This window comes from Moschus berezovskii, chromosome 23, assembly GCF_049115385.1.
Source record: "Moschus berezovskii isolate FMDL1 chromosome 23, NW_MosBer_1.0, whole genome shotgun sequence".
Lineage (NCBI taxonomy): Eukaryota > Metazoa > Chordata > Mammalia > Artiodactyla > Moschidae > Moschus > Moschus berezovskii.
In genome coordinates, this window is record NC_142482.1 from 63243720 (window position 1) to 63253221 (window position 9502).

Sequence of the window (9502 nt, forward strand, 5' to 3'; positions counted from 1 at the left end):
TAGCCGTCAGCCAGATGATGAAGCCTGGGTGAAGGACAGTCTGAAAGAGGGCATTCCAGACAAAAAGTCATGTTGACAAGAGAGACAGTGGCACACTGGGGAGCTGAGGAGGTTTAGCAAGGTGACAACATGGAATGCACAGTGGAGAGAGGCTGGACACCAGTGCGAGGCGGGCGGGCAGGGACATCTTCCTATGCCGTGCCAGGAAGCGCCAACTGCTCAGAGAGCTTGGGGACCCTTTGCAGGATCTGGAGTTTAAAATGAGCATCTTGAGGGCTTTATGGAGGGTATTATTTTAGCAAGTGAGAGTGAAGATGGGGAGATCTCTTAGAAGGCCATTGCCAGGTGACAAATAATGAGAACCTTCAATAAAGATTGGCAGTGGGGTGAAGGGAAGGGGCCTGGTTGGGGAAAGGGGAGGAGGGAGAATTCGTAAGACTTGAAGACTTATTGGATACAGGAAATTGGAAGAATTGAAGACCAGAGGTTTGCCCCCAGGTTCCTACTTTGGGTACATGCACACATGGTGGTGCTATTCACAGGGTGGGAACACAGGAGGAAGAGGGCTGATGGAAGAGTGACAATTGTTGTCTGATATGCTGAGTTTCACATGCCTCTGGGTCATCCAGGTAGAAAACATAGAGCTAAATTACACCGGGAAATACAGAAAACCCAGTGGTAACTTAAATTTTGTTGCATCTTATAAATCACAATATTTTGGTTGCTCTAAAAAGTGATTATTTTTCCTACCTTTGTTGTGAGAGATAAGCAGATACCACCATGATTAGGTCATAGTTATAAGTATATTATTTCAATACTTTTAAAGCATGAAACTATTGTTCCAGTTTTATGTGAAGTACTAAAATAGGTATTGGGAGATGGGAAGATAGTAGTGAAAGTTGAACAAAATAGAGTCTTCCAGGAATAGCAGGTGGAGTTACAGAAATGAAACAAGAGTGACCCGAAGAGGATGGAATAAATGTGCACATGATATGTCTCAAGTTTTCCAACTGAACACCAGCGTGAGCACTGAGCTACTCAGAAGTCACATTCCAATTATGTTACAGAAAATAACAGTGAGGGGACTTCCTTGGTGGCTCAGCGGTTGAGTTCACCTGCCAATGCAGGAGACGTGGGTTTGATCCCCAGTTCAGGATGATTCCACATGCCCTGAGGTGGCTGAGCCCGTGTGCTGCAACTGCTGAGCCCATGTGCCTGGAGTCCGTGCTCTGCAACTAGAAGGGCCACCACAGTGAGAAGCCCGCTCGCCACAGCTGGAGAGAGCCCTCACACAGCAGAGAAGACCCAGCACAGCCAAAAATTTAAAGAAGACAAAGGAGTAGTATCTCTATAAAAAAGAAAGACACTAACGGTAGGCATTAGGGCAGATAAAGGCAACGCTTAAGCCCACGGGTAGAACAAATCATACACATCATGCAGCAGGTCTCTTTCTAGTGTAACATTTCAAATTAGTCAGCTCAGAGAGGCAGCGCATAGTGAGGAAGGGAACTAGGCGACACTGAAACTTGTAAAGATAATAAAAATGCCTGTGTACTCTAAATAAAGAGACTTCAAGGATGGCTTTCTGAGATCTTAATTTGAAATCGTTTATCATCCACCTCAACCTCAGTGGTTTGGTAGTTCTGACAACCCGAGTTGTGGTCAGCATATGCTCCTTGGAGCCAAGAAGTGTGTGTGAGAGAAATGGCTTTCAGTGCTCCTAAAAGCCCTTGGCAAAAGCTTTTGTGTGGTTACACTGTTGGTGAAAAAATGTCCCTAATATATAGTTGGGTAATAAAAAAGTAGGCACTAAGTATTGTATTTTCTTTACTACAATAAAATGTTGTGTACTTTTTTATGTCCTGATAAAAACAGAAAGACAGGGAGTTGTAAACATCCAGAAAACAAGGAGTGTTTCTCCTACTCTAACAAGTGAGATCTAGATAAACTGTACAATTATAACTTTCCTTGAACCCATCACAGACCTGAGGTTATAGGTTAACCGAACAGCTCCGAATCCGAGGAAAGGTAGGCCCTTTCAAGGGTAGAAGGACTCCAGCACTTGCCCACCAGTGGTGGGACACGGTGGAAAGACGAAGGTGCCAGACAGGTAGGTAAGAGAAGGCACCAAAGAACATGAGGAGCATCTGTGCCCTTCCACAGGCTCATCCCACAGACTTTCACCACTTTCCCATCAGTGCGATTGGGGGCGGGAGGCGTAGGAGACTGAATAGAGCCCCCTCTCCCCGGGGGGGTGCAGACATGGAGGAGGGGGTGCTTCCACTCCAGGAGAACTGTGAGCCCCATCCAGATCTTTTTTCCTTGTGTGACTAAAGCTCTACGTCATGGGGAGAGCTTTGAAACATTGTCAGCCCTGGGGCACCAGTGAACATGCATTGTGTCTGAGGAAAGTTTAGAAATAAAGCCCTCTATCTTTGGGGGAAGGGCAGAGACAGTCCTGCCCAGGACCCTGTACCAGGATCTCCTGCCACTGGGAGACGGCAGGGACTGCAACACACGGGGCTACCAGATTTAGCAATAAAAATAGAGCTAATTTGAGTTTCACATGAGCAATACAAAGTTTGTGTAAATATGCCACCTCCCAGTGGTAGACAACTCTTTCTTGTTCCTTAATGCTTGCTGTCTTTGGATTCAAAACAGGGGAAACTCTGACATCCTGGTTCAGTGTCAGTCTCAGAAGGTGTGCCTGGGGCTCCAGGACTGGGCTTCTCCCCCTTCCCAGGGAGTCACATTGTTTTGCATATCTTTGGTAGGTCATGTGTGGGTAGGGTTGTCAGAAAAAATAACTTTTTACATACACAATACACACTTTTTAGCATTAGTATGGGTTATTAACTTGATGGCTATAGGTCTATGATTCGCTTATCGTACTCCCGTTTTAACTGATCGAAAACTAAAGTTAAAGGAGGGTGTGTGAGTGCGAAGTTGCTTCAGTTGTGTCCAACCCTTTGTGACGCTATGAACTGTATCCTGCCAGGCTCTTCTGTCCATGGGATTCTCCAGGCAGGAATACTGGAGTGGGCTGCCATTCCCTCCTCCAGGGGAATCTTCCCCACCCAGGGATTGAACCCGCGTCTCTGATGTCTCCTGCACTGCTAGGTGGGGGCACCACTAGCGCCACCGGGGAAGCCTTAAAAGAGACTAACCCGTAGCATCACGTGCTGAGGAAGAGGAAAGAGTGGCATTTGTATCAGGCGGTATGTCTTCGAGGGGCCAGCACTCAGCTGGTATTCCAGTGTGAACTCTCCGTACGAGGCACGCTTACTCTGCATTTCATTAGAGACAATTACTGAACAATCCCACATGGAATTCGAACAACCATTTTAAAATAATAAAGTTATTTTTAATAATATTAATGAATTATCCATATGTTGAGCTGAATAATATAATCACGTATTAGAATTTATTGTTTTTAATTTCATACACATATTTCTAGACATCTACTGTGATTCTAATTAATTCTGCTAAATATTTGTTTCTGATTGGCTGAGTGTATCTAAATTGATGGAGGAAGTAGCAAAGAGGAACCACAATTCCAGATATAATTCTGAAGAATAGCAGAGAGCAATATAGAAGTTTCCTTGTCTTAGAATACAGACTAACGACAACAACAAAAGCACGATTATACTGGGCACATGTCTGAGAATACTGGGAGAGCATATTTTCTTTTTAACTCAGAGAACATATAGGCTTAATTTAATGAATCTAAATTCTTGAATTACAAAAATTTTTTTGTTCTAGGGGAGATAAATTGAATTTACTGAGATGTTATGTGTATGTACTAATTTTCTCCTGCTGCTTTAACAAGTCACCACTTATATAGTTCTATAGGTTAGAGTTCCATCTTGGGTTGCACTGGGCTGAAATCAAGGTGTTGGTAGGAGGCATTCCTTTTTGGAGACTGTAGAGGAGAATCAGTTTCTTTCTCATTGGTTTGTTGGCAGAATTCAGTTCTTGCAGTTGTAAAACCTGTGTCCATGTTTTCTCTCTGGCTGTAAGTGAAGTCGCTCAGTCATGTCTGACTCTTTGCAACCCCATGGACTGTAGCCCGCCAGGCTCCTCCGTCTATGGGATTTTCCAGGCAAGGATACTGAAGTGGGTTGCCATTTCCTTCTCCAGGAGATCTTCCTGACCCAGGGATTGAACCGGGTCTCTTGCATTGCGGCAGATTCTTTACCATCTGAGCCATCAGTGAAGCCCCTCTGGCTGTAAGCAAAGGGGCATTTCCTCTTCTGGGGATCGCGGGATTCCTTCCCCCATCTTCAGAGCAGTAGTAATGTCAGTTCTCTGCACATTGCACTTCTCTGAAATGCTCTTCTTTCAGTTTTCCACTGTGAAGGGTTCACATGTTTAGACTGGGTCAGGATAATATCTCTATTCCAAGGTTCTTAGCCTTAATCATAGCAGCAAAGTACATTTTACTGTATAAAGCAACATATTCACAAGAGGTTAGGATGTGCACATATTTAATTTATTCTGCCTACCATAGAGCATCAGTCAAAAATTTTGAAGCTGCAAATAGAAAACGTGACTAATAGCAATTTAAAGAAATAGAAATTATTTCTCCGCAATAAGATGAAGTCTGGAGACAGTGAGAGTAGATTTGGGTGGTCCATCAAGGAATTAGTCTCTTTCTACTCCAACATCTTTAGTGTTTTGACTTGCTGCTGTTGCTGCAGTCCCAGGCACTGTGTCTGCTTTCAAGGCCATAAAAAAGAGGGAGAATTATTATAGAATCCCTCCTTCAAACTTTCTTATGTATCTTTAGTCACTATGGGGTCAAATGGCCACCTTTGTTGCAAGAAAGGATAAAAAGTAGAGTATCTGGTAGAGATAAACTACATTGTCTGGAAAGTCTTAGAACTAAATCATCTCATGAAACAGTCATGAGAGATATCTAGGGGGTTTAAGCAAAGAAGAGAGAGGGAGGGTTCTTGATTAGGCAGTGAACAATGAGTTATCTCAGACTCAAAGGAAAAATGAAGCAACCAATAGTCAGGAGAGACATATCCAGCGTGTCTCCAAGGAACAGGAGCATTCCTGAGCAATGGGAATTTGTGAACTTTTCCTGAGATAGTGCAATAATGTAACTCTCCTCCAGCAACTCTTAACATCTGGGTTTTCATTTCCAGATTTTAAATGCCTGGGAGAAAAACTTTGATTGGCCCATGTTAGGTCAGATGCGTACCCTGGGCTTATTAATTATGACCCTGAAATCAGGAACATTTAGTGTAGACGAAATATGCCTGGAAATCTAACCTTGTGTTTTGACTATTCTAGAGAAATGTTAATTATGGGATAAACCTTTAGTCAACTGATGTCTGTTACATTTAAAAAGTAAACATGAATTAAACTTAAACTTGAAATTCTAATTCTAACTAGATGACTGTGTCATGGTTTTATGATGTGATATTGATGGCCAACACAATGCAGTACCAAAAGTTTTACCAAATGACATTGAAATATATTCAAAGTTATACTAGTGTTTATCTCTCGTTTAACTCACTTTGAGAGAACTACAGTTACTCTGCTGGAAATGTATAGTGATGATGCTTCCAAAACTATGAAGCGTGTGAATAACGTGTTACACTAATATTTCAGAAGTGGAAACCTTTACAGCTACCTATTTACCTCTCAAAACTGTTTACCTGTATGGGAGTTCTATTAACATCATACTCAGTGGTGAAAAGCGGAAAGCTTTTTTAACTAAGATCAAGAACATAAAAGGACACCTTGCAACCCTGGGCAGTTTACTGAAGAGAGTCAGTCATCTCAAGCACGGTGCGTGGCAAGATACAACCTCACACAGTTACGAGCATTAAGAGATATGGATGAAAGTGGTCGGTGTAGCTGGGAGCTCAGGAATCCACTGGGTACCTGCCTTTGGCTCAGCAGGTCTAAGCCTAGACCTGGGCATCTGAGTTTTAGGGTTCCCTGGGTGGCTGCACTGCATATGCAGGTCACAGAGACGTGTCAGCAGCTCCGTGCCTTGCGCGTGCCAAGTACTTGGTAGTTGTTTTCATGCACAGAATGTAAGGACTCTGTTATATTTATTGAGGCCACCGTGACTTTTTAAATTAAGCACAGTGGTAAAACTTGTCCTAAATAAGCAGCTCAGATTATTTTAACTGTGAGAGAAAGGAAGAGAGATGGTGGTAAGAACAGAAAAAATGGAGGGAGAGAGACAAAGCTAAAATGAAGAAGGAAAAACTATAAACACTATTTATGGTCAACATTTGTACAATGGGACTTAAAGATTAAATATGGGAGATGTCAAAGGTCTTCAGCTCATGGTCATGTATAATTTTTTTGAGGGAAATCTGAATCATTTTTGCTTTACAATGTGTAGAACCAAGTTACTCAGTTGATATGTGTGCTTTACCACTGATAAGCACACAAGTTTCATTACCAGTTTGTTGTACTCTACTTATCACCATAAATAGGTTAGAGCTTTGCTCTTTGTGAGATGACCTCCAGAGAAATTCAACTGCTATGATACAAAGATAGTTGCAAATTTGGGGAAATGAAAAGTATCTCAAAATAATCTAGCAACTGTCAAGGATTTATTACACTATACGTTTTTTAACATAAGGAAAAGATCTCATTCCATTTTGCAAATAGTTTTCAGCAATAAAAAAAGTCATATGTAAAAGTTGCAGTGCTTAGCATATAGTATTCCCAATATTTCAAAAGTTTGTCTGCTTTGCTTTGTAGGGAAAAGACAAAACAGCAAGCCTTAGGGAATGGAGAGAATCTACTTTCCAGAGTCACCATGTAGTAAGACTCAAATATCCAGGTGTCAACAACAACAGCAAATCACAAGGCATACAAGAAACAGGAAAGTGTGACCCAGGCAGAGAGACAAAATAAATGGACAGAAATGATTCCTGAGGAAGGCCACATGCCAGACTCACCAGACAGACTTTAGAGCAGCTTTCTTAAAGATGGACACGGACAGGTCAGGAAAAGCCATGTACGTACAAAGCAGAGACATCGATAAAGAGACAAAGCATGAAAGGAACAAAACAAATGCTGAAGCTGAAAAGTGTAACAGAAGTGAAAACCCACTAACGGGATTCAAAAGCAGATTTGGGCCAAAGAAAGAATCAGGAGACTTGAGGAAAAGACGACTGAGAAGATCAGGTCTGAGGAACGGAAAGAAAAAGGTTGGAGAAATGGGATAGAGCCTAAGGGGTGCGTGGGGGCCGCCAAGAAAAGGAGCAGAGTCCTCCCGGAGGAGGAGAAAGAGAGGGGCGGAGAGAGAGTTGAAGAAATAATGCTATAAAACTTCCTAAACCTGAACTAAGACAAGAATCTACAAATCCAAGAAACTCAATGGACTCCAAGCAGGATCCATTCAAAGAGACCCACACTGAGGCAAGTTATACTCAAACTGTTGAAAGATAAAAACAAAGAGAGTATCTTGAAAGTAAAGGAGAGAAGTTATTCATCACACACACCCAGCACCCCCAACAAAATTAGCATAGTTCTCACCAGAAACCTTGGAGACCAGAAGACAGAGTTCAGATAATCAATGTGCTGAAAGAAGAAAACTGTCAACTTAGAATTCTACATTTAGGAAAACTCTTCCTCAGAAATAAAGGAGCAATTAAGACGTTTCCAGATAAACAAAAGCTGAGGGGGTTTATTAGCATCTGACCTCACTGCAAGAAATGATAAGGAAATCCCCCAGGTTGAAATAAAAGGATATTAGACGGGAACTCAGAACAGAGTTGTATAGGAGCAGAGGTTTTGCTTTGTATTAAACTCAGATGGGTATAACCTCAAATTAGAATGTTAAAACTTTAGGATATTAAATGTAATCCCCATTGTAAGTACAAGGAAAATAGCTATAGTGTGTGCACAGAAGGAAACTGAAAAAGGAAGGAAACTGTTTCAATCAAACACAAAATAATACAGTAATGCAGGAAATGAAAGACAAAGAAGCAATAAACCCTACAGAAATAATAGCAAAATGACAGAAACAAGTCCCTCCTTATTAGTAAATAGTTTAAATGTAAATGGATCAAGCACTCAAAGGAAAGACAAAGATTGGCAGAACGAATTTTTAAAAATAATCCAACTGTATGCTACTTACAAGGATTCACTTTAGATTCAAAGACATAAAAAGATTTAGAGTGAAAAGATGGAAAAAGATATTCTATGTATAGAAACCAGGAGAGCTTGGGAGCATATGCTAATATCATACAAAATAAGCTTCAATCAAAAATGCCTGTAAGAGACAAAAATATCTCTATATAATAATGTTTCAGTACAGCAAGATTATATAACAATTATAAATATTTACACACCTAATAACAGACCCTTAAAATATATATGAAGAAAAACCTGCCAGAACTGAAGGGAAATATAGACAGTTCTACAATAATAGTTAGAGATTTCATTTCCCATGTCAATAAAGAATAGAACAACCTTATAGGAGATAAGTAAGGAAACAGATGACTTGAACATCACAATAAACCAGCTAGATCTAACAAACATAATATACAGAACACTTCACCTAACAACAGCAAAAACAGAACACATATTCTTCTCCAGTGTGCATAGCACATTCTCCAGGATAAACCGTACACTAGACCACAAACTAGTCTCAATAGATTTTTAAAAGATTGCTATCACACAATGCCTTTTCTAAACAAGTTGAAATTAGAAGTTAATAACAGAAATAAAGTAGAAAAAAATTTACAAATATGTAATCATGTAAAATTATAGTCTTAAATAAGAAATGAGTCAAAGAATAAATCACAAAAGAAATTAGAAAATACTTAGAATTGCATAAAGATGAAAATATAGCATGTCAAAATTGATACGATGCAGTGAATGCACTGCAAAGAGTAAAATCTATAATTGTAAATGCTTATATTAAAAAAGAAGAAAGATCTCAAATCAACAATCTAAATTTATCCTTTAAGGAACTAGAAAAAGAAGAACAAACTAACCTCAAAGCCAGCAGAAGGAAGGAAATAATAAAGATTAGAACAGAGATAAATAAAATAGAGAATAGAAAAACAATAGAGAAATTCAGTGAAGCAGAAGTTGGTTCTTCAAAGAGATCAACGAAATTGAGAAACCTGAAGCAAGTTGGAGTAAGTCAAAAAGAAAGACTCAAATCACTAGAATTAGAAATTAAAGTGGGGACATTACTACCAAACTACAGATATACCAAAGAATATAAAGGGCACATGAACAGCTGTGCATCATCAAATTGGATAACCTAGATGAAATGGACAAAACCTGGAGACACAAAACTTAGCAAGACTGAATCATGAAGAAATAGAAAATCTGAATAGAGTAGCTAGTGAGGAGCCTGAATCAATAATAAAAAATCTCCCAACAAAGAGAAGCCCAGGACCAGACGGCATTTGAAGAACAAATAACACCAACCCTTCTCAAACTCAAAGAATTTAGAAGAGAGTACTTCCAGATTTATTCTAAATGAAAGTGAAAGTCTCTCAGTTGT